The sequence below is a fragment of the Sorex fumeus genome, unplaced genomic scaffold, assembly GCF_029834395.1.
Source record: "Sorex fumeus unplaced genomic scaffold, SorFum_2.1 ptg000086l, whole genome shotgun sequence".
Lineage (NCBI taxonomy): Eukaryota > Metazoa > Chordata > Mammalia > Eulipotyphla > Soricidae > Sorex > Sorex fumeus.
Window position 1 is genome coordinate 40,490,389 of NW_026606143.1, and position 25,743 is coordinate 40,516,131.

A 25,743-nucleotide genomic window follows, 5' to 3' on the forward strand; every position below is an offset into this window, starting at 1 on the left:
GAGTATATGGTTCTGCATTTTTCTTTTAGTGATATTTCTGCCACATTTCCAACTGTTCTGTTTCATTCTATACTACCAAGACAAAACTCAGAAGGACCTCATCCCTTGTTTACAAAGGTATTATTCTTGAACAATTCTGAAACGTGGAGTTCAGACATTCTTCAAATAAATTCATCATATAAAAAACCACGAACTACTCTCAGAAAACAAGATTCCTTACATTCTTATTTATGAACTATTACTCACTGGCATATATGTTCTCCTTCGTCCTCTACTGCTTTGCTGTAGCCCCAGGGAATGGAGAAGGTCTGCCAAATTTCTTTTTCAAGATCCTCATCCATGTCTGGAAGCCAAAACAGCCCACCTTTGCCTAAGGACAAAAAGACAGAACCCTGTTCTTTACTCTTTTATAAGAAGAATGGTGGTATCCTAACAAACAACTGCTAGACAAGAGTAGGAGAGAAAGGAGAAGAGGAATCGATGCTCAGAGGCCAATCATATTTCATCACTCAGCTACTCAGAAACCAGATATGCTTAGACCATCACGTGCTTTGAGAGATTTGAGGATGCAAAAGAGAAGTAGCTCCATCGTTTGTAAATTATTAACGAATATTTATTCCTGACCATGAGCAAAGATGTACATTTAGCAAAAGAAAAAGACACACAGACACATACAGAGAGAGAGAAAAAAAGAGAGAGGGAGAGAGAGAGAGAGAGAGAGAGAGAGAGAGAGAGCAAGAAAGGAATGGAAAAATCAGGCTTAGTGTGGAACACGTAATTTTCTAAGTCAAGAAATAGGATTTCTGAGCAAAGTTCTGTCACTAACTCCTAGGAGTGAGGACAACCCGAAGCAGATAGAAGGGAAGGGGTATTTCACTGTGACTGTTATGCTACCTTCTGACGTCATGACTGCAGTTTCAGCATCTGCCTCTGGAAAAATGAATGTTTGCTTCTCTCCAGATCAGAACTCACTCCAGGATACTGGCCCTGTGAGCTGGAGCAAAGCCATCTGCATGCAGTTCTCACAGCTCTCCTAGATTTCAAAGTGCTGCTTAACTTCTCCTATGGCTTTCTTTTGTTTCACACTAATTTGAGATGTATCATGTCTACCTTCAAGCTATTTGAAATTTGCCCACTTTAATGTTAGGTCCTAGCCAGTAATTTAAACTCAGTGGGAAAATTCTAATCCAGAAAGCTTGCATAAAGCTCCTCATGACATAAACAGGGGACATTTGTGGTATATTGTGTTGAATGGTGTGGGGTGTCTCATTTTCTCTAGAATTTCTCAACGCAGCATCACTGACATTTTGGTTCACATTCTTTGCTATGGAGTTGCCCCGTACATTGAGTGACACTGAAGAGCATCCCTGGTCTCTACCCACTAGACACCAGTGACATGTCCCCCATGGTGACAAAAATGACTCCATATATTGCAAGCAATTTACCTGTAGCTGAAACCACTGCTCTAGTCCACTTTTTAGAAAATATTTTCTGGGGCTAGAGCAATAGCACAGCGGGTAGGGTGTTTGCCTTGCACGCAGCTGACCTAGGTTCGATTCCCAGCATCGCATATGGTCCCCCGAGCACCACCAGGAGTAATTCCTGAGTGCATGAACCAGGAGTAACTCCTGTGCATCGCTTGGTGTGACCCAAAAAGCAAATATATATTTTTTCAAGAGAAGAGTTTTGTTTACATTTGAAATAGTTTCATGCCAAAGATAGGTGGCAGAGAAATGATCAAGGCAGTGGGTGAACAAGGACTCAGAGGAAAGTGCCCAATTTAATCTTTCAAAATGGAGATACATTTAATGTGGGGATACTAAGTCTCCATTGACATTTACCAAACAGCTCACCACCTGTGCTGGCTAATTTTATGGTCAACTTAACTAAGCCACAGTATACCCAGATATTTGGTTAAATGTTATTCTGGGTCTCTCTGTGAGGGTATGCCTTATGAGATTAACATTTGAATCAATAGACTGAGCAAATAAGATTGCCTTCCCCAGTGTGACTGGAACTCATCCAATCTACTGTCTGAATAGCACAAAAAGTAAAGTAAGAGAGTATTTTCTCTCTCTTTTTGAACTTGGGCATGGATCTTCTCAGTGCGCCTTAAACCATTGGCTCTTCTGGTTCTTGAATCTTTGAATATGGAGTGGAACTACACCCCTCAGTCTATAGCTTGCAAAAGACACCTCAAAAGACTTCTCAACTGGGCTGGAGCGATAGTACAGCAGGTAGGGCATTTGCCTTGAATGCAGCCAACCCAGGTTTGAATCTCAGCATCCCAGATGATACCCTGAGCATCGCCAGCAGTAATTCCTGAGTGCAAAGTCAGGAGTAAAACCTGTGCATTGCTGTGTGTGATCCAAAAATAAAAATAAAAAAGAGACTTCTCAACCTCAGTAATCATGTGATTCATTCCTTAAAGTCAATCTCTCAATCTCCATGCATGTATGTATGCATGTGTGTATATAAAAATGCATGTGTGTGTTGGCTGTTTCTCTGCAGAACCCTGATACACTATAACAGTTTCCAAGTCTCCGAAGCCTGCTTAAAATATGCTAATATTTCCTTGGATATATATTCTCTATTGTACATTTGTTTCCACAGAAATCCCATTGCAGCCACTGCAAATAAGATTTGTTCTGGTAAACTATTCTGAACTGATCTTTGAAGGCAAAACAAATCAAGGCTGAGATAATGATGACACAGATTCCCTGTCTAGTCATGTAACCTAACCAACCCCAGTTGAAATATTGCCTTGTGAGACTTAGATTACTGCAAAACAAAGTGTTTTCAATTAAATACAATACCAACAGTCTATTTAAATTCAACACGGAGAAAACTGGGCGGATGGTTTCAAAATCAAAAGTGCCATTCACCAAGTCTGCAGGTGCTGGGCATCTCATTAAGAAAAAATGGTATAGTGGAGGGAGAAATCATGCAGAGGAGAGTTGTCTTGAAGAAGGAACAGGCTTCTGAGCCTCAGGACTTCCCTCATGAGCAGAAGTTGGTATGTTCAAAAAGGGAATTCCGGGGCTGGAGCGATAGCACAGCATGTAGGGCATGTGCCTTGCATGCAATCGACCCGGGTTCAATTCCCAGCATCCCATATGGTCCCCTAAGCACCGCCAGGTGTAATTCCTGAGTGCAGAGCCAGGAGTAACACCTGTGCATTGCCGGGTGTGACCCAAAAACCAAAAAAAAAAATCAAAAGGGGAATTCCTTGGGCTGGAGCAATAGTACAGTGGGTTGGGTGTTTGCCCAGCACACGACCAACCCGGGTCGATCCATGGCATCCCATATGGCCCCCTGAACAGCACCAGGAATTATTCCTGAGTGCAGAGCCAAGAGTAACCCCTGAACATTGCTGGGTGTGACCCAAAAAGCAAAATAAAGGGGAGTGCCTCAGTTGGTAAGCTGTCATTTTGGCCATCTATTCACTCCAGGGGCTGATTTTGGAAATTTGAGTGGAGGGATCAGTCTCTGAAACATTGAAGTCTGTGCTTTGAGGTCAGTGAGGAAAGGTATTAAAAGGACAGAGAAAGAGTACCAGGATCCATATTCTTCCTTGGGAGAAGAAGGGGACACCATTTAACAAAGCAGAATGGTGTTTCTAGATGGGTTTACTGAGATGGGGTAAACCATGTCCCCCTCTATGGACTGGATTCTGGAAGGAAGCTCTCTCTGCCTTGGGAAATGCTCAATGTGTTCTAGATGGGAACGGACCATCCACTGGAGATTTAGGACCTAGAAATAGAAGCTTCAAGACCAATAGCTCTATTTTTAGTCTACTTGCTACTTGGATATATGCTGTGGATTTTTGTTTTCTTTCAGCTTAGACACATTCATTTCTTAATAATGTCAAATGCTACCAACTAGATTATTGAATTTTTACATCACAGTCAGAAGCCAAGGACTCAATGCCAACCAAATAGGCTATACACAGCTGTGTCTTTCTCCTACAAATAAGCAAATACAATCCGTTTTTCTCCAGTCCTCACATATAGACTATCTGGCTCTTCATATGAGAGATTTTTCCATATGACTTCATTGGGATATCCTAGTGGCAAGTTTTGGGGCAAAAGACCAAGAAGTGATTATTATGTGAAATCACTAATGACAATCTGTCTCTATCCAGAAAAACTCATGGGTACATTCAGATAAAATTAATGAAGATGAATATTAAAAATCTAACACAAAACACTGAACTTTGCTAGGAGGACTGGTAAATGATTGGAATCTACCACAAATGTGCAAAAGTCTGTGGCACAGAGGGTAGGTAAGAGAAGGGACCAGTATGACAGAAATAGTTGGAAATGATCATGCTGGGCAAGAACTGAGTGTTAAAGGTAGATAAATGGTTATACGTTTAATATATATACATTTAATATATAATAATATACATTATATATAAATTACATACCTTTCAATATCTGTATTGCAAACCACAATGCCCAAAAGGAGGGGAAGAAGAGGAGGAGAAAGTGGAGGAGCAGAAAGAGGAGAAAGAGGAGGAGATGGAGGAGGAGGAGGAGGAGGAGGAGGAGGAGGAATAGAAGGAAGAGGAGGAGGAAGAGGAGGAAGAGGAGGAAGAGGAGGAAGAGGAGGAAAAGGAGGAAAAAGAGGAGGAGGAAAAAGAGGCGAAGAAAGAGGAGGAGGAGGAGGAGGAGGAGGAGGAGGAGGAGGAGGAGAAGGATTTGGAGAAGTGCCTGCCATAGAGCAGGCTGAAGGGTGATGGGAGGGAACCTGGGGAAACTTGGTGCTGGGAAATGTATACTGATAGAGGGGTGGGTGTTCAAACACTGTATGACTGAAACCTAATCATGAACAGCTTTATAAGGGTCTTTCTCACAGTGACTTAATAAAATAAATCTTTTTTAAAAAGATACTGAAGGGCCGGAGTGATAGTACAGGGGGTAGGGCATTTGCTTTGCACATGGCCGACCTGGGTTTGATCCCCAGCATTCCATATGGTTCCCCCAAGCACTGCCAGGAGTAATTCCTGAGTGCAGAGCCAGGAGTAACCCCTGAGCATCACTGGTTGTGACCCAAAAAAAAAAGATATCAAACTTTAATTTCTGTTTCTCTTCTTATAGGACACTGTAAAGAAAAGCTCCTAATTTTAAAAGAATTGACCAAAATGATCAGGTTTCTGTGCTCACTTGTTAGATAGGTTTCCAGTTTTCCTTGTTATTGTAGTACAATATATACAACGTGAAACTAAACATTTTTGCCATTTTAAGTGGAAAATGCAATGGTGTTAAGAATATTCATGTTGTGCACCCATCACCCTTCTTCAGGATGATATTTAATCATTTCCAAAATAAATTCTATACCATTTAAACAGTAATTCTGCATTATCCACATCCCACAGTCCCTGATAACCTCTATTCATCTTTTTCTCTCCATGAATTTATCTTTAGTAGGTACCTCACCTATATGAAACTATATAGTATATGTTCTTCTGTGTCAGGCTTATTTGAATTAGCACAATATATTTATAGACCGTAACACATGTGAGAATTCGATTCCTCTACGGATCACTAATGTGCATGGATAAGCCACACTCTCTCTCTATTTATTTGCCTACAGGCATTTGGATTGTTTCCAGCTTTGAAGTATTGTAATTAATTCTATGAATATTGGCATTGAGCATCTGTATCCCAGCTTTCCATTCTTCTGGGTTTAAACCCTGTTGCTAGATCATATGCTGTAAGCTGAAGTTTTGGAGGAACCATCAACGCTTCTACACCCATCAGCAATTTACAACCATTCTCATTCTTCACATAGTCTTCAACACCTGTTCTTTTACATTTGCCCTCACAGTTTTGTAAATTTGTCAGCCATTCAGTAATTTGAGGCTTTCTAAAAAATAGTTTAACCAGAGTGTTCACTTGAATGAGTAACTCTGCATTCTCACTAACAGGAAGTCTCCCATTTACTTCTTTGACAAAGTGTTTTATACAGATTATACAGCTAGTAAAGTCAGCCTAAAAGTAATATTGGCTTGTCAGCATCAGGGCAAACTTGATTTAAATAGACTGAAACCCAAGCACAAAAATTTGTAAATCTACAACTGTACCCCATGGTGTTTCACTAATAAAAATTAAAAAATAAATAAATAAAAATAAAATGTGGTTCACATCAAGAAAAAAACTTGATTTAAATAAGATGGTAAGAAGTTTCATCTTTTTTTTTTTTTGCTTTTTGGGTCACACTTGGCGATACACAGAGTTTACTCCTGGCTCTGCACTCAGGAGTTACTCCTGGCAGTGCTCAGGGGACCATATGGGATGCTGGGAATCGAACCTGTCTCAGCCGCATGCAAGGCAAACGCTCTACCCGCTGTGCTATCTCTCCAGCCCAAGAAATTACATCTTAAGTTTTACATTATAGCACATGTTATTTTGAATCCCTGGATGCATTTAAATTTGTTTTTTTTTTAGCTACCCCAGCTATGCTTAAGGTTTCCTCCTGGCTCTGGGCTTAGGGATCACTCCTGGTGGGCTGGAAGAACAACAGCGTTGCTGGTGACTGAACCCATGTTGACACTGTGCAAGACAAACACCCTATCCACAGTAATAATGCTACAGACCCTGATTCTTTTTGGCTTTTGGGCCATGCCTGGTGTTGCTTAGGAGTTACTCCTGCCTCTGTGTGAGTTTCAAGAGAAAAACGCATAGGCACACGCAGGACTTGAACATTTGGTGGCTGAGAGCTGTTCCCCTAGCCGGCCCACAACAGCAACAGATGGACGAAGGATAGGGGGAAAGGAGAAACAGGACCCGGGCCCCAGGCTGGTCAGTAGTAGTTGTTTTATTTCTCTCTCCTCCCCTGCAGAGTTTGATCTCTCCCCTTATGGCATAATCGTAGTTGTAGTTTTGGTCATAGTCCCAGTCATCAGATTTCCATCATCCTAGTCTCCTCATAGACCTCAAAGGCCTCTGCCTTATTATATCTTCTTCCTCATCTCATCGTAGTCTCATAGTCCTCTACTTCCAGTCATCAGCATCATTTACTCCTTCTTCTAGTCCCAAAGTCCTCAAAGTCCCAAAGTCTCAGTTCTCACCCTTTCTCTCTTCCCCCTAACAGCATACTTATATAGAAATGATGAAAGGTGGGGGTACACAACGGTGGGATTAAACATTGTCATAACAACAAGGAGAGGTAAAGCCACTCTTTTAGGAGATTAAGGACAAAATCTCACCCGAGGGTTCAGCACTCCAGATTACTAGGAGATCAGATCAAGGCCTGGATTCCATCTAGAGTGTATTGCTTTCTCCTTTTCTCAGCTAGTAATCCATTTAAATAATCATAGTAAATTTACTTCTTATAATATTTCTAGTCATTTTGCATGAACATAGTAAGAGATATATTAAGCTTAAAGGTTGGCTCTTCCTGGGGACATCTCGCTCTAACATTACAGACCACAGTCCTCAGGCAAGGTTAGTCTTTCCTAACTCCAGCAGGTCCTTCTTCAGTTACTTCTCTTTGGGTCATGACAGAGTTTGTCCATGACCATGTTCTTAACTTATTATACTTATGATGCTTAGTTTGTCTCCTTTCAATGCCAGGGTAGCCTACAGCTTGCCCTGGGTCCATCCAGTCTCTTCGTTGGGACCCTGCCTTTGGAATGCTAGGAACTAAGGGCAACTGAGGCTTAAGTCAAGTAAATAAAATGGATGCCCAGGAGTAAATATTACTTTAGAGTCAATTAACTTCCATGTTAACATGGTCACACCCACCACCTGGCCCCTGGTGCCGTGTAATCCCATCAACGGCCAAGACTCAGAGACTATAAAATCCAGCTCCCGGACGAGAACAGTGCAGTCTTCTGCCCCTGCGCCTGGCTGTTCCTCATCGGGGCCCGTTGGAGGGGAGTGGGTTGAGCTTTCCTCCCCACCCCATCCAGGGCTCCGGCAGCCGAAGACCTCCAGGACCAGCCACCACCATGCTGAGACCACTCTCCGCACACATGAAGGTACAGGCAGAGGGACAAATCCATGCGGGTTCTGGGACAGAGATCTCCCAGCCTACTCGGATTGGAGTCGAGCATCCTCCACCCAGATCCTCCAAATTCCACCACCTGGCCCCCTGGCAAAGGTAAAGGTAAATATTACTTTAGAGTAATTAACTTCCATGTTAACATGGTCACACCCACCACCTGGCCCCCTGGCGCCGTGTAATCCCATCAACGGCCAAGACTCAGAGACTATAAAATCCAGCTCCCGGTCGAGAACAGTGCAGTCTTCTGCCCCCGCGCCTGGCTGTTCCTCGTCGGGGCCCGTTGGAGGGGAGCGGGTTGAGCTTTCCTCCCCGCCCCGACCAGGGCTCCGGCAGCTGAAGACCTCCAGGACCTCCAGGACCTCCGCATTCGCGGCCCCGCGACATCTTATCAGGACATCTTTTTATGACATCTTATTATCTCATCCCTACTTTGGACAAACTTGCAGGCTATCGAATGTAGCCTGCCCACAGGGCAGAGTCTGGCAAACTCCCCGTGACGTACCAAATATGCCAAATACCAGTAACAATGATGGGTCTCATTCTCCTAAAGAGCCTTGAATATAATCTCAGGGTTAGGATGAAGGAGACGTTACTGGGGCCTGCTTGAGGCAATCGACGAATAACAGGATGATGAATGAATGAAATGAAATGAACTTCCATGTTACAAAGCATAACATGAATTGTCTTCCTGTGTCTATACAAAAAGGACATTGCTAAATAAACCATGCAAATGACATAAAGGAAAGAGAAAAGCAATATAAGATTATTAGTGCTTGATGGAATTGGGTGTGCCTCAGTTTCATTATTGTGGGAGTAACTCAGTAAACCTTTAGCTCCCTGCGGGAGTAGCAAGGACAACCCAATGTTATCTAATAGCTCCAGACTCGGGAATCATTCCTTGCAGGCTCCTTGCAGGCTCGGGGGACCATATGGGATGCCAGGGATTGAACCCGGGTCAACCTCACGCAAGGCAAGTGCCCTACCCACTGTACTGTTGCTTTGGCTTCATCCCAAATTTTTTAATTTTAAAAAATTTATGGGGGTGAACTCAGGGGTCCACAAGGCTACTTCCAGTGATACTTGGCCTAGAAGTGCAGACCTAGCAGTTCAGTGCTAAGCCAGTCAGATTGTACTAGAGGTCATCAGGGCTATAGCTGGTGGTACTGTGGGTGCCATACAGTACAGGCGATCAAACTCAGAATCTTGCAATTCCTAGGCACACATTCCACCCCTTTAAGCTATCTCCCTAACTCCTCAGGCACAGTTTTGGTACTCCTCCGTTTACAGATTTATGTCCTTCTCATATGGATGAAGGTGTTAATGCAAAATGAACATGTTAACTCCAAAAAACATATTATTTACAAACTGCATGACCTAAAATTGAAACTGCCCTTTGGAAATCAGCTTACTTTGTGTTTTGGAAAAAAATATTTTCTGCAGTAACAATAAAAGCTGACTTGGATGAAAACTGAGGAAATCTTGACACTACTTTTCTGTTGTCAGCATGCTATCATTTCTTTTTCTATTTCCCTTAATTTCATCTGTCACTGTCTCTGTCCTCCCATTGTTCATTGATTTGCTCGAGTGGGCCCAGTAACGTCTCCATTTTTTGAGACTCGTTGTTACTGTATTTGGCATATTGAAATACCTCACGGGTAGCTTGCCAGGCTTTGCCGTGCGGGCGAGATACTCTCGGTAGCTTTGGGGGGGGCTCTCCAAGAGGGGCGGAGGAATCGAACCCGGCTCGGCTGGGCTGGCTGCACACAAGGCAAATGCCCTACCACTGTGCTATAAGGAAATATCACAAATACGCTGAGGAAAACACCAATCTTTTTCAACTTTGAACTTTTAGTTAGAAATAACAAACACAAAATGAGATTTTATCCTTCCTTTATACTTTCATAGAAATAAAAGGAAGTACCACTAGAAACAAACTGATTATAGTCTTTTAAAATTGCATGGGGAATTTTCCTCAAAAAACCTCTCTCTCAGTCTAAATGCCCCAGTAATACTGTTCAAGATTCAGATAAATTGGCTATTAAGTAAATTATCTTTGAACATAAAATGGCATTCAAAAACCTGTCTAGCCATGAAAGATTTAAGTTGAATCATACTACAATGAAAAATGAGGAGAGGAAAAGAAAAGCTCATTACTTAGAAATCACACAGAAATTTGTATTTTCTATTCATCTATAATTAGATGCAAGTCTTTGCTCAAAAAGGCCTTGTGCATTTTCCAGTGGCACTATTTTCATAAAATTCACAATGTCAGAAATTCACATTTCCATCAATATTCTCTTTCATTACAATTCAGTGTTTACTGAGAGCCATGCATAAGCCAGGGACTGTGCTAGTCAGCAGGCCTAGAGAAATGAATTAATGTCTAGGTAAGCTCAATGGCTCTAACATCTCCCTCTCGACAGGGAGGGTTTGAGACTGCAGGTTGCAGTTTTGTTGTACCAAGATTTTATCACCCTGCCCAAGTCCTTGGGATTGATTTTTCCTTATACACCACTACACACCCATCTACTAATGGCTCTGAACATGATTTTATGTCTGGACATTGCTATTTAGATCTCCCTCCACATGCTGGATATATTTTTTTTAAATTGTATTGAATATCCATGAGATAAACCATTACAAAGCTGCTGATTGGGTTTCAATCATACAATGATCCAATACCCATCAATCCACCAGTGTACATTTCCCACCACTAATGTCCCCGTATCCCTCCCACCATCCCCCAACTCCACCACCAACCCAGACTGCCTCCCTGGCAGGCACTTTTCTTCTTTCTCTCTCTCCTTTTGTGCATTATGGCTTGCAATACAGATACTAAGAGGTCATTGTGTTTCTTAAGGATGTTCAGTATTTTCATCAGGAAGGTAAGGCTGGAGTAGCATTTTTTAACTGAGTGGCATCTTTGTAGTATGGATGTGATTGGACTGCTGGGGCTTCCAAAAGTACAGGGAGGTGGGGGTAGGTATTCCACCCTGACCCCCGAGAAAGCCTGGAAATTTCAGTCACAAAACCCACATACCTGAGTTTTCAGCAGATTATATTTCAGTGAGGTCCGTTCTGAGATGGTGGAATCTGGCAGGGGGCATGGTGGTGATTTGGGATTGTGAGAGCAAGCGGCAGGTACCAGGCTGACCTGTCCCCCTCCAATTTACTCTGGTCTTTTCTGCCTTGCTCAGGCCCAAGATTGAGGCTTTTGATCTCTTTCAAGATTTATTTTTCTTGAAATTTATTTTTCAAGATTTCTGAACCAAGGCCAATAAATGAGCTTGTGAAGCTGAACCAGAGGTGGGTTGTGGGCATGGCTCCCACATATCTAACATTTGGCAGTTTAATTTTCTTTTTTTTTCTTTTTGGGTCACACCTGGTGATGCACAGGGGTTACTCCTGGCTCTGCACTCAGGAGTTACTCCTGGCGTTGCTCAGGGGACCATATGGGATGCTGGGAATCAAACCCGGGTCGGCTGCATGCAAGGCAAACGCCCTACCCGCTGTGCTATCTCTCCAGCCCTGGCAGTTTACTTTTCTCAGGAAACTTGGTCCCGAGTTGTTGGGGTCTGGCCAGAGGTACAGTGGTAATTTCGGGGTATTAGGAAGCCTGAAGTCACCACCAGGCTGCTGGTGCATTTGCCAGGCAGGTACAAGTTGACCTACTGGTGGCACCACATTCCCTGTTTGGATACTTTTAATCAGTTCCAATCACCCTTTCCTTACTCATCTCTGAAATATAACCTAAATTTAATGTCTCATGCTCCCAGAGTTAACATTAAGAGCGATAAACAAAACACAGGATGCCCACTGTATTAATATCAGGTAAGTGAAGAAATATTTAATAAAATTATATTACATTAAATATTTGTGGTGAGACATGCATATATTATACTAAACAACTATTTTTATGTTGCCTAAAACTCAGCTAGAGCTTGGGACCTTTTATTATTACTTGGTAAATTCACTGAACTCTAGTTGGAACAAATAAAAGACATCCCACAAAGAACCGACCTCTATGATTTAAGACACAGGCAACAGGCTGAATCATAGTAGAACGTGTAAGCCAGCCCCAAAATGAGTTCTGAGGAAAAGTGGATTATTTGGAAGGTTGCTCAAGAAAGGAAAGAAAAGAAAGGACTACAGAATGCAATGACCAACAGACTATTGCTGTGGTGATCTGGGAGTCTGCTTTAGACATGTCTCCCCCAACAAACAAGAAAATTGCTACATGTTTCTTGGATTCTTATTTGCAATTAGATGAGATGTGCTCCTAGGAATCTGAACATCCTGCATTTCTAGCCAAGCATATTTTGACAACTAGAGGAATGCCTTTGACAGAGGGTCTTAGGTGCTTGTAGCAAAGTCAGCAGAAATGAGACGCTAGGGAACATGAATAGGCCCTATCATGACCGCATCTGCTACTGGGATACTCTAGATTGTTAGCCAGAGTTACGATTCACTGAGTTAATCTGGGAGTAGAAATACAAAAATCAACGCAAGTAAGAACTGGAAATGAGTATTTTATTTATTTAAAGATAATCTAGGGGCTGGAGAGATAGCACAGCGGGTAGGGCATTTGCCTTGCATGCGGCCGACCCGGGTTCAATTCCCAGCATCCCATATGGTCCCCCGAGCACCGCCAGGAGTAACTTCTGAGTGCAGAGCCAGGAGGAACCCCTGTGCATCGCCGGATGTGGCCAAAAAAGCAAAAAAAAGAGATAATCTAGAGGTTGGAGCAATAGAACAGCTGGTAGGGTGTTTGCCTTTTACATATGACTAACCCACGTTCAATCCCCAGCATCCTCTATCGTCCCCTGGGCCTGTCAAGAGAGATTTCTGAGTACAGAGCCAGGGGTGATCCCTGATCACTGTCAAGCGTTGCCCAAAAACAGCACACCCAAATTAATGTAGTCCCACTTCTTCATTTCACAGATTTGGGCATGGCTCACTCAGAGTTTTGCTGTGATATTTTATTTTCCAGTTTGGGAACAACACCCAGTGGTGCTCAGGAGTGATTCCTTGCTCTTTACTCAAGAGTGGTTTCTGGTGGTATTCAGAGGACCATATATGGTGCCAGGGATCTAACCAGAGTTGATCACATGCAAGGGAAGCTCCTTACTTCCTTACATGGAGTTTCTTGACCAAAGGAAAAGTTATACTTTGGCTGTTACTAAATGCTGTTTCTGCTACTGCAAGGTCACCAACAAACAGCAACAGATGATTTGCAAAGAATTTTCCTTTTTCATAGAGCCCATTCCTACCACTCCCTACCCAAGAAAATAGCTTTTTATGTCTAGTGAGAAATGAGGCGTTGGAAAAATGCCAATTATCTAGCCATTATGTGAACTGAGAGGGACCCTCCTTACACTCCACCATAAGCTGAAGAGCTTGCCTCCTGAATGGGTCTGGGAGGCAAATTAATATTAATTAGAAATTCATCCTTTTACAGATAGAAGTCATCCTGCCCAGTGCCATATCACTTCTCTCTTTCTGTTCTCCACCATTGGGTCAACAAAATGCCTGGCCCTCTCGGCCCTCTCAAGTCTGTACCAAGAGGCCATATAAGGAACCCTGCTTAGTGAAAGAATAAAGCATCTCCAGAAAATGACAGACTGAACTCACTTTTCCATTCTATCAACACCATAATGTTCCAGAAGTTTCCCAAATATACCTTAGTGGTAGACAGAATCCTTACTCTGATTCCCTCCCAAATTTGATTCCCAAATTTGGGAGGGAATCGGATGAAATCATGGTGTGAAATCTCTAAATGTCTACATATTTGCAATCTATAAAAGATAACATGAAACTGAGATATTCCAGCTCCTATCATAAAGCTGTCACATCATAGATGCTTGTTAAATGTTTAGTGAATGAGGGACAGAGTCCTTGAAAGGAAAACTATTGCTTATTCACATAAAAATTCAACATAATCATTTCAGTTTGATAGATAACATGGACTACATAATTTGACTATGATGTTTACACGCTATAGATATAGTATACAGTCAAAAGTAATATGAACATCCTAAGCAGAAGATGGAAATTATAGGAAGAAATATCCTATGTAAATTTTATGAACTAAACAAAGTATTTCTAAATCTAATGATCCTTGAAAGGCACCCATGAGGATTTCATTTTTCTCAAGTATTTAAAATTTAAGCCAAAAAAGAAAACTGATCAAGATAATGACAAAATTGATTCTAAGTTAGTAAAAGACACATTTTCCTTACCAAACCAAATTTTTTTCTACTGGTTTCATATCTACCACAAGCTCAGAATAAAAATAAATAGATAAACTTGAATTTAAATAGCATATTTTAAATGATTTTTACCCTAATATACAAAGCTCAAACTGAAAATATTAAAGCTTGTAAGTGAACCCACTTATCAGAGTACTTCACAATCAGTAAAGCCCTTGAGAAAAACAGTGGGAAGCTACTAAGCATCTCAGTGCATCTATTGTTTCAAGCACGTAAACACCACCAAAGAAATGAACCCTACCAGCAAGTTCCCCAATGTCTTGAAGATAGATATAGGTAGCAAATCTTATTGAGCAATAAGAACATATTTTCTTAGAATCCTATGTTTGTTTCATGAGAAGTGAATGAATATAACCTTAAGTTCAAATCACTTATGAGTCTCTTTGGGAACATAGTAGCTTAGATTACAAGGAGTCCAGATGTAAATTCATAAGAGGATCTTGGGCACCACTGACACCATTCAACACATTTTACCAATGATATAAATCAATGCCCAAATGAAAGGATGTAATATAGCCCAGGCATCATTAAGCTTTGGCTTTACGGTAGCAAATATTTAGCCTTTGTAGACATATAGTCATGGTCATAATCACTCAGCTCTGCCACTGTGGACTGAAAGGAATGAGAGTTACTGGGTTCCAGGTGATAACCTTGTCTTGGCCTGTAGGCCATAGTTTTCCAGCCCCTGATCTAAATGTCACAGCTGAATAATGTCAGTGCCAGGTAGACCCAGCTGAAGTAACTGCCTTTTTTTCTTTTCTTTATTTTTATTAGTGAGACACCATGAGGTACAGTTGTAGACTTAAAAATTTTGTGCTTGGATTTCAATTATACAATGATCAAATACCCATCCCTCCACCAGTGCCCACTTCCCACCACCACAGATCCCAGTATCCCTCCCACCTGAGCTGGAAGATCAGCTGCACCAAGCCAACAGGCAACAACAAACAATGGCAAGGGACCTCAAAATAGCTCTAGAGAGAATCAGAGTCCTAGGAGACAATTCCAAGAGAAACAACATTAGAATCATTGGACTACCAGAAGCTTAGGGAAACAATCCCAATGAAAAAGCCACGGTTAAACAAATCATCGCTGAAAAATTCCCAGAGCTCGACAATGCAGCCATTCAGATTCAAGGAGCCTGAAGGGTGCCAGCTAAAAGAGACCCTAACAAAAACACTCCAAGACATATCATAGTTAGAATGATCGATGCTGCCGATAGAGGCACAATAATGCACTGCCTTTCTTTCTTTATTCATCTTATACCTCTTAGGAATCTTCTGAGTTCCAACATGAGGCAGGATGGCAGGTCATTCTGATACAGCTAATTAGCTCCGAGTTCACATTAGAATACTTTGTCTACCTGTATAGAGTTTATAAATCTCTGTGAGATGTATCTCAATATAAGGTTTCTAATTGGAGATCAAATTTGTGATGATGAAAATTGCCTATGGAACATGAAAATTGGATCACCTTTAGAACAAACAGCACAATATATCTGCAGTTTAAATGTGTGTTTTCAAATGCATAGGTGGCCTAGTAATTCTACTTCTAGACATGAACTGTTAGGATTTTTGGGACCAGTACCTTGACTGGTCACAAGGGTTTCTGCCAGGGGCTTCTAACAGCATTTGGTTGCCTGATAACAACTTCATCCTTCCTACTACACTGTCTCTACCAGATGATACCATGACAACTAGCTTCAGAAACAAATGATGAGACTACAGAATGCACTGTCACATAGTGATATTTCAGTCAACAACTGATCATATAGATGACAGTGTCCCTATATATAGCCCAGATTTGTGGCAGGCTATGTCATCTAGGTTTATGATGCACAAAATCACCTAACAATGCATCTCTCAGAATGTGTCCCTGTTGGTTAAGTGACACATAACTGTAAATACAAAGAAACTGGCTCCAGTGAAGCAGAATGACAGTATAAATGTGGGTTCTGTCACAGAATCTTTCATTAAAGAGTTGCCAGCTTCCAGTGCCAAAGCTAGATACAGAAGGTAGGATGTTTGCCTTGCATGCAGTCAAACCAGGTTCAATTCCCAGCATCCCATATGGTTCCCAAAGCAATTGGTCACACACACATAGCAGGAGTAATTTCTGAGCACAGAGACAGGAGTAAGCCCTGGGTATTGCCAGGCATGGCCCAAAAACAAACAAACAAACAAACAAAAAGAGTTACCAGTCTCAAAAAGTTCTTGGGATACAGGAATATACTGTAGAGACAAGGTCCCAATCTTGCAGGATATAAAACAGAGTGAAGGGGAGCATTACACAGATAGAACTACATTTGTGAAAGTTGATGACCAAAATGACAGTACTGGAGACTAAAGAGTGACTGGCCATATGGAGAGAGAAAGGACTCTACAAAAATAGTGCTTTGTGATGCCTCATCAAGATGGCATCTTTTGAGTTAAGTCCTAGATGAGGACCAAGAGCCAGTCTCCGGTTTCACAATATAAAGAAATGCCAGGCTCAATGTTCTGGGGCAGATATTTGACATGTTCTGTCTTCTTAGAGGAGAGAAGATGAATAAGTATGGGAAAGGTGTGAGATGAGGACAAAGAAAAAGGTATGACTACAGCAAGGCAATCCACCAGGCTGCACTATAAAAGTATTCACACATTTATTTAAATATATTTTTGTCTAAGTTAATAAAGAAATTATGCTTTGCTAATAGGTTGTATAAGAATTATAATCGGCACTCTCTCTTAGGATATCTAAAGTTCATGAACCAGGAAGTTGCTGAAAATTTCCTAAAAGTTACCAGAAGGTCTGTCAGAACTTAGAATGAATTTTTAGAGCTTAGAATATTTTTGTTCTGTTGCAGTTGATATGTGTCTTGCTAAGTGAATTTATGAATTATATTTGCTAGCTGAAACTAAATGAACGGTTACATGACATATGAACGTCTTGTAAAGTTTTCTATAAATCCAGAGAGAGTTCTGGCATTAAGGCACTTGTCTTGCATGAATTCAAACTGGGTTTGATCCCTAACAACACATGGTTCCCAGAACACAGAGCCAGAAGTATCTCCCCACCCCCCAGAACTGCTTGGTGTGGCCCTCCGCAAATGTTCTGTGCAAAGGATTGAAAGAAATACTATTCAAGAGAAAGGTAAGGAAAAGTAACGTATGTTTTTCCTTCTTCTGGTAGAAGCCTTTCAACAACGACAAGTTCTGAATAAAATTAACTTGATGTAATCAAACACTTAAGCTGTCTGCCACATTTCATTTCACATTATGATTCAGTATGTGTGTATACATACATACATACATATATTAAGAGACATGTAAATACAGACAAATACAAAGACAAATATAGATAAAATAACTTTCTCATTAATAAAAAAGAGTACTATTAGTAACATATCCTGGCATGTTCTCTATTTTATCTAAAATTATAATTTTATTATCATTGATACTGTATTACACCAATCTGCTGTGATACCCTGAAAAGCTGATAGAATCAGATCTGAGGAGAAATCAGCCACATAAAAACTAAATTAAGAATACAGCTAAATATTGATTAACATTCATTTCTGTTAACCAGCAATCTCACCACAAACATATTTTCCCCCTTAGAAATTAGCTAATGGTAGCATGAGGTCATCACAATTTGGAAAACACTTTAAAAATTAAACATTCAGATCATAAAAACAAACAAAACACAATCGTATTTTTCAGTATCATTAAAACCATGAGACAATACTCAATCCATTATTTCACAAAATTATACTAAACTTGATGTATGTTTAAAAGCATCCTTTAAAGGGCCAGAGCAGTAGTACAGTGGTAAGGTATTGCATTGTATGCTGCCTGCGCAGGTTCAATCCCCAGCATCCCACACGGTCCCTTGAGCCTGGCCAAATGGCCTCAGGGTCTTCCGAGCCCTTGCTTAGAGTGATTCTTTTTTTTTTCCTGTTTCACTTTTTTTAAAATTTTTATTAGTGAAATACCATGAGGTAAAGTTGTAGACTTAAACAAATTTTTGTGCTTGGGTTTCAGTTATACAATGATCGAGTACCCGTCCCTCCACCAGTGCCCATTCTCCACCACCACTGATCCCAGTATCCCTCCCACCCCCCATCACCCCCATCCCACCCTGCCTCTGTGGCAGGGAATTCCCTTTTGTTCTCTCTCTCCTTTTGGGTGCTGTGGTTTGCAAAAGAGGCATTGAGTGGCAATCATTTTCAGCCTATAGTCTACTTTCAGCATGCAACTTAGAGTGATTCTTGAGCGCAGAGCCCAGAGTAAGCCTCAAACATCACCTAATGTGGACCAAACACCCACCCCCCAAAAAAACCCCTTTCCTTTAAGATACTGTAATACATTAATTCAGTAGTAGGGGTATAAATATTCTGTAAGATAAACACACATACTAATACATACATACATAAGCAATCATCTTTTGTTGCTGAGGTGACATGTTAAAAGATAAGTTTGGAGACAATACACGTCGCTTTAAAGAATTTGTCTACTCTGAATGTGACTGTGCACTTCCAGGTCCCTAAACTGAGAAATGTGCCTTTTCACATTTCTTCTACTAGTATTTTGTGAACTGAGTATCCGTGGTCTTCTATTACCTGAATTACTAGCTTGAAAACTGCAGCTTCTGAAGTCCTTCTCACTAAACCATTGTTAATAGATATAAGACAGGGGGTCACTTAGTAAGTACCGCTATGCCAAAACCCTGTATGAATTGGATCATTTTTTTGGTTTGGTTTTTGATCCACACCTAATGGTGCTCAGGGCATAGTCCTGGAACCACATTCAGCAGTTATTCCTGATGGTGCTGGGGACCATACAGAATGCTGGAGATTTGACCTGGGTTGACTGTGTGCAAGGTGAGTGCCCTACCCACTGTACTGTCTCTCTAATCTCTGATCTGAATAATTTCTACTTGCCTTACTCCACATTCTTAGTATTGTTTCAGAAAACTATACATATCAAAGAATCTGGTGTACTCCAATCAAAGCTCAGTTTATCAATTACATAATAGATTCCATAATTTAAAAGATTTATGGTGGTGGAAAATGGGCACTGGTGGGGGGATGGGTACTCGATCGTTGTATAATTGAAACCCAAGCACAAAAATTTGTAAGTCTACAACTGTACCTCATGGCGAGCGATAGCACAGCGATAGGGCGTTTGCCTTGCACGCAGCCAACATGGCTGACCCGAGTTCGATTCCTCCGCCCCTCTCGGAGAGCCCGGCAAGCTACCGAGAGTATTCGATATGCCAGACACAGTAACAACAAAGTCTCCAATGGAGACGTTACTGGGCCGGCTCGAGCAAATCGACGATCAACGGGAGGGCCTTTACCACTAATATATATATTTTTTAAATGTATCATATTCAGGGGCTGGAGCAATAGCACAGCGGGTAGGGCATTTGCCTTGCATGCGGCCAACCCAGGTTTAATTCCCAGCGTCCCATATGGTCCCCTGAGCACCGCCAGGGGTGATTCCTGAGTGCAGAGCCAGGAGTCACCCCTGTGCATCGCCGTGTTTGACCCAAAAAGCAAAAAATAAAAAATAAAAAAATGTATCATATTCATAAAAAAAATCTATCATCAGAGAGAAACTTGAACTAGTCATATTAGAGAGATGAACTTCATACAATGTCTCAGCAACTCCATGCTCAGATTCCATAGTCATAAAATACTAAGAATATCTCTAATTAATCTGATCTAGAGATTAATTAGAAAATCTGGAAAGTGCAGTTCAGTGTTGCTTAAACAAAGGAGCTGTCATCCGCTCTGGCTGTGACTGCTGCTCTTGTCACAGTTGGCTTGCGAGGACCTGGTGCCATGCAACAACCTCTTTAGATGTATGTAACACACAGAGATAGACTGCAAAAGTTCAAGTCACACATTTCCAAATTGATGAATAGGAAAGCAATATCATTGTGATTCTATTGACAAGAAAACGAAAGCAATCTTTGAGTCAAATAAGTGCTGCTATTTCGGCCTGTTTCTGTTTTCATAGCCACTTAGGCGGTCTTTAAAATGATTACAAGCGCTCTTTCTATGTCTGTCCCTCTCTTTCTGACTCATTTCTATGTCTGTCCCTCTCATTCTGACTCATTTCTACGTCTGTCCCTCTCATTCTGACTACTTTCCATGTAGTACCACTTGTATGTAAATTTCATGACTTCATCTTTTCTAACAGCTGCATAGTATTCCATTGCATTCATCTGGGGAAAATAAAGTAACAAAATAGGAGACTAACAACCAAGCATAGCAGAGTACCAGGTTTTAAGTACCAGGAGGTTTACTCCGTGGCTTGGAGGCCAGCTGCACACGCTGGGGGGAAAGGCAGCTCAGATAGAGAAGGAAGCACCAAATGGATGGGAGATGTGTGATGAGAGTAGACTATAGACCGAACATGATTGCCACTCAATGCCCCTTTTGCAAACCACAGCACCCAAAAGGAGAGAGAGAGAACAAATGGGAATGCCCTGCCACAGAGGTAGGGTGGAATGAGGAGGACGGGGGTGGGGGTGGGGGGTGGGAGGGATACTGGGATCGGTGGGGTGGAGAACGGGCACTGGTGGAGGGATGGGTATTCGATCATTGCATAATTGAAACCCAAGGAAAAAAATAAAATAAAATAAAATTATTACAAGCACTCACCTGTAGTTTTCAAAGATAAAGATGAAATAGAAGGGCAGGGGGTGGAATCCTGCATTTTACTTTCCACTCTCTGGATGAAGTTAAGTCATTAAGTCATCGATTTTGTTCTCTTGGTCTCTTTTCCATCCATCTAGAAGAGAAATGATATCTTACTTTGAGTTTCTTCTCAGCAGAGAATGTGCTTTATATTTTTCAAGAGGAGTATGATTTGCTCAGTTTTACTCATTGCAAGAATTCTCACGGGAAGGTCACACATGTTTTTTTCTCTCAGACCTTTCTACCTCTTCTACTCTAAATATGAATAATGATTAACCTTATGAAAGTACTGGAAATGAAATACCACACTCCTTTCACATTTCTCCATGCGAACAAATATTTACTAGAGCAAAAAATCACTATGGAGAGAAACACATTTCATTACAAACAGAAGTTAAGTATGCCAGCATAACCAAAGAGCTATAAGGTTATTGGAAAATAGCCATTAAACTCCTGGAATGTATTTTGCTCTTAAGGGAATATTAGATGGATAGAAGTCTTCCATAGATTAACAAGGCACCAATTCTCTATAGTATTCCCTAAGCAACAAAAGAACAACAGGATAGGTTTGCATAAAAAGATATGAGACCTGACAGCTTTTGCTTTTGCTAAATAAGCCCTCAGTCACTGCGGAGGAAATACACGTTTCCCCAAAGGATACCCCAAATTCCTTTTCTCCAACTTTGGATTTGCATGCAAATAAACCACCCCCACCCACCCCCTCTCCTGTCCCTGTCCTCCCATTGTTCATCAATTTGCTTGAACGGGCCCAGTAACATTGTGAGACTTGTTACTGTGTTTCATTGTGAGACTTGTTACTGTGTTTGGCATATAGAATACGCCACGGGGAGCTTGCCAGGCTTTGCCGTGCAGGCGAGATAGTCTTGGTAGCTTGCCGGGCTCTCCGAGAGGTCCGACCAGAGTTCGATTCCTCCACAAATAAAAACCACTGATCATTTTCCCCCTTCCCTTCTATAACTCTGCTTTTTTTAAAATTTTATTTTATTTTATTTTTTATTAGTGAAACACCATGAGGTACAGTTATAGGCTTACAAATTTTGTGCTTGGGTTTCAGTTATACAATGATCAAGTGCCCATCCCTCCACCAGTGCCCGTCATCCATCACCACGGGTCCCAGCATCCCCCCCCCACGCCCCATCCCCCCCATCCCATCCTGCCTCTGTGGCAGGGTATTCCCCCTTGTTCTCTCTCTCTTCTTTTGGGTACTGTGTTTTGCAAGAGAGGCATTGAGTGGCAATCATGTTTGGTCTATAGACTACTTTTAGCATGCTTCTCCCACCCTGGGAGGGTCCTCCCAACACCCTTCATTTGGTGCTCTCTTCTCTATCTGAGCTTCCCCTGCTTTGAGTCTTAGTTCCCCTCCCATCCTTAGATGACTTTATCTCTCTTCCCCACCATCAACCCTCCCTTCTCGTGGTTCTGACCGCTGGTTTAGTGCTTCCAGTGCGATGCACTCAGGCAAGCTCAATCTGTACTCAGGCTCATCTCTGCTTGCTCCCTCAGTTCTTCACTCCTGTTAACTTTCCCAGAACTACTTCTTTATTTATTGTGCCTGTTTCCACTCAAAGCCATTTTGACCGTGTGTGTGACTTGCCAAGGTCACAGTACATGGAGAGATTCCATTTTGCCTGCCTCTCCCTCTACCCAGCAGACTATTATCTCTTCCCCTTAGCACATGCGGCAAAATTGTATGGGTACCATGATATCCAGGGGAATCAATGTTATTGCAGTAGGAAAGAGAGCATGACACAGAGCTGATTCATCGGTGGGTACGGCTCATACTTTACCACGTCTTTATTTTTGGTTTTGGGGGGTCACTCCCAGTAGTGCTCAAGGTTTATTCCCGGCTCAGTACTCAGGAATCACTCCTGGCAATGCTCAGGGGACTATGAGGGATGCCAGGGATTGGGCACATGCAAAGCAAGTACCCTACCCACTGCATCATTACTCTGCATCATTACCAGATCATTATTAATGTTGAATTTAATCAAAGTAATTCTGGTTGTCATAAGACTTCTTTCACAAATTATACAAAAGTGTTATTAATTAAGAAATTATATGGTCATGCCTGAATTTCTGATAGATTTGAAAGGATTCTGAAAAAAATAAAAGGGAAAAGAATTTCTTTGCTATCTTAGGACTGCAGATCTAGAACTAGAAGTTGAAATTATTATTCACTGTTTTTATTTATGTTCAAGTAGAGGAAGAGTAAGTAAGTAAGTAAAGGCCCTCCCGTTGATCATCAATTTGCTCGAGCGGGCCCAGTAACGTCTCCATTGGAGACTTTGTTGTTACTGTGTTTGGCACATTGAATATGTCACGGGGAGCTTGTCAGGCTCTGCCATGCAGGCGAGATACTCTCGGTAACTTGCCGGGCTCTCCAAGAGGGGCGGAGGAATCGAACTCGGGTCGGCCATGTTGGCTGCGTGCAAGGCAAACGCCCTACCACTGTGCTATTGCTCCAGCCCTTGAAAAAATAAGTACTGGTGAAGGGAAAGGTGTTTGATGATTGCATGATCGAGACTTAAACCTGAAAGCTTTGTAACCTTTCCCACAGTGATTCAATAAATATAAATAAATAAATAAATAAATAAATAAACAAAGATACATCCAAGGGTACTTGGGGAGCCAAGAAGTGCTGGGGATCAATCTCGGGGCCTTGTGCCTATAATTCATGTGCTTCTGACCCCCGAACTAGCTGGTCAAACCTGTTTTTCTGATGCTTAAAATTTTATAAGATAAACAGCAACTGTCAAGCCTAAAAGAGTATAAGTTCTAAATTCAAGAGATAAAACAAACCACAGTTTGGTAAAGGACATCAGTTTCATAATGGAGAAATTCACATATGAAATTAGCTGACATCAGAAATTGACCTGATAGGGCTGGAGCAATAGCACAGCAGGTAGGGCATTTGCCTTGCACGCGGTCGACCCAGGTTCAATTCCCAGCATCCCATATGGTCCCCTGAGCACTGCCAGGGGTGATTCCTGAGCGCAGAGCCAGGAGTAACCCCTGTGCATCGCCAGGTGTGACCCAAAAAGCAAAAAAAAAAAAAAAGAAATTGACCTGATAGAGGTCTAATTTGTCTGAAAGTTTAAAATGAGATGCTTTAATTCAAGAAGGATTTTAGATGGAAGTCACTCTGCTCTCACGGAGGTCTACATAAACAAACCCAAAGCTAAGTCTTTAAGGGCCTCAAGGTGACAAAATCAAAACACTAATGACAACCAATCACAAGCATCCAAGTGTACGTTAAGCAAAGATCAATATACCTTCAGCTAGAGTCCATCAATAAGCTCTTTGCTCTGCTTTGCCTTTTCTGTCTAAAGTCTTGAACTCTTACAGGTGCAGCACTCATAACTACTCCTGTTTGGTGATGCCTCCTTCCAAATCATTGGTGCTCATATGAACTTGAAGTTTTAAAATGCCTTGTGATAAAGATATTACTATCTTTCAACAATCCTTGCAATTTCTCTTCAGCTGTCTCCTTTTACTCAGTAATCACTTATCTCAGATTTCACTGTCAACTGTCTAGTAGAGCTTTGAATCATGTTAACCTTTATGCCAAATATATCCACAATTAACACAAAAAATAAAATTACTTAGTGCTTGAAATTGCTTAATAGCTCCATAGCAGAGACTCGGCTGCTTCTTTAAAAAATGAAAACCCTGTGAAATAATTCATTTAAATCTTAAAATATTTTTTAAATCCCTGAGTTGGGGCTGGAGCATTAGCACAGCAGGTAGGGCATTTGCCTTGCACATAGCCAACCCAGGTTCAATTCCCAGCATCCCATATGGTCCCCCAAGCACTGCCAGGAGTAATTCCTGAGTGCATGAACTAGGAGTAACCCCTGTGCATCGCTGGGTGTGACCCAAAAAGAAAAAAATCCAATTTAATTAAACTTTTATGTGAATAAAGAATAGCATAAATTCTTCAACAAAAGAAGAATCAGTAGTAAATGAAGGTTTATCAAGATTTATCTCCAAGAATAAGCAGGAAATTGAGCCTACCAGGAAGCCCTTAAAATTTATCCCACATCATCTGCAGCAATAAATGGACCTTCTATCCTAACTCGGTTTAGGAAAAATCCAAGTGACTTATAAGACTTCTGTATTTTCCGTAAGTTCATTTATAGATGCCTCCAAAGGAGAAACATTTTCTCCAAGACAATTTGTCTTTTTTAAATATCATTAAACTGTGATTAGCTCAGAGGCCTTGGGGAACTGACGCCCAGAGGGAGAACACATTACTAATAGCTAGTCATGTGCCAACTATCTTTAAGTTGCCAAGACCCGTTGCTGGGGGTGGGGGCGAAAGCAAGCATACCTAAGGTAAAGAGAACTTTGGTGATTATCATAAGACATGTTCTGGCATCAGTATGCTGCTTGGCAAGGGACTAATAGACATTGCAAATGGCACCTGAGTCATGGAGTGGCTTCAGCCATGAGGCCCACATACACTTTGGATGTTAGATGTTTGGCCAAAATTGCATATAAAATCCGGAAGCAAGAAGTTCTTTTCCTCACCCCTCCATCTCAAAAGAAAATGATTAACTTGAAATACCACCCACATTGTGTAAATTTGCTTAGAATAAAATAGACAAGAACCACTGCAATCTCTTAAAGAGATCATAAATTGAGAAGTCATGGACTGGAGCAATAGCACAGAGGGTAGGGCGGTTGCCTTGCATGTGGCCAACCTGGGTTCGATTCCCAGCATCCCATATGGTCCCCTGAGCACCGCCAGGA

General features: G+C 41.5%; 1 long non-coding RNA gene across 1 annotated transcript in view; it reads right to left on the reverse strand.

Moving 5' to 3' along the window:
- Positions 1-246: 246 nt before the first annotated feature.
- The window catches only part of LOC130039220 (uncharacterized), a 57,269-nt gene continuing 31,772 nt past the window's right edge, over positions 247-25,743 (reverse strand). The window contains exons 2-3 of the long non-coding RNA XR_008794855.1: positions 20,935-21,064; positions 247-370 (exon numbers count right to left, since the gene is read on the reverse strand). This is a non-coding gene — a long non-coding RNA (uncharacterized LOC130039220). The remainder of the gene's footprint in view (positions 371-20,934; positions 21,065-25,743) is intronic.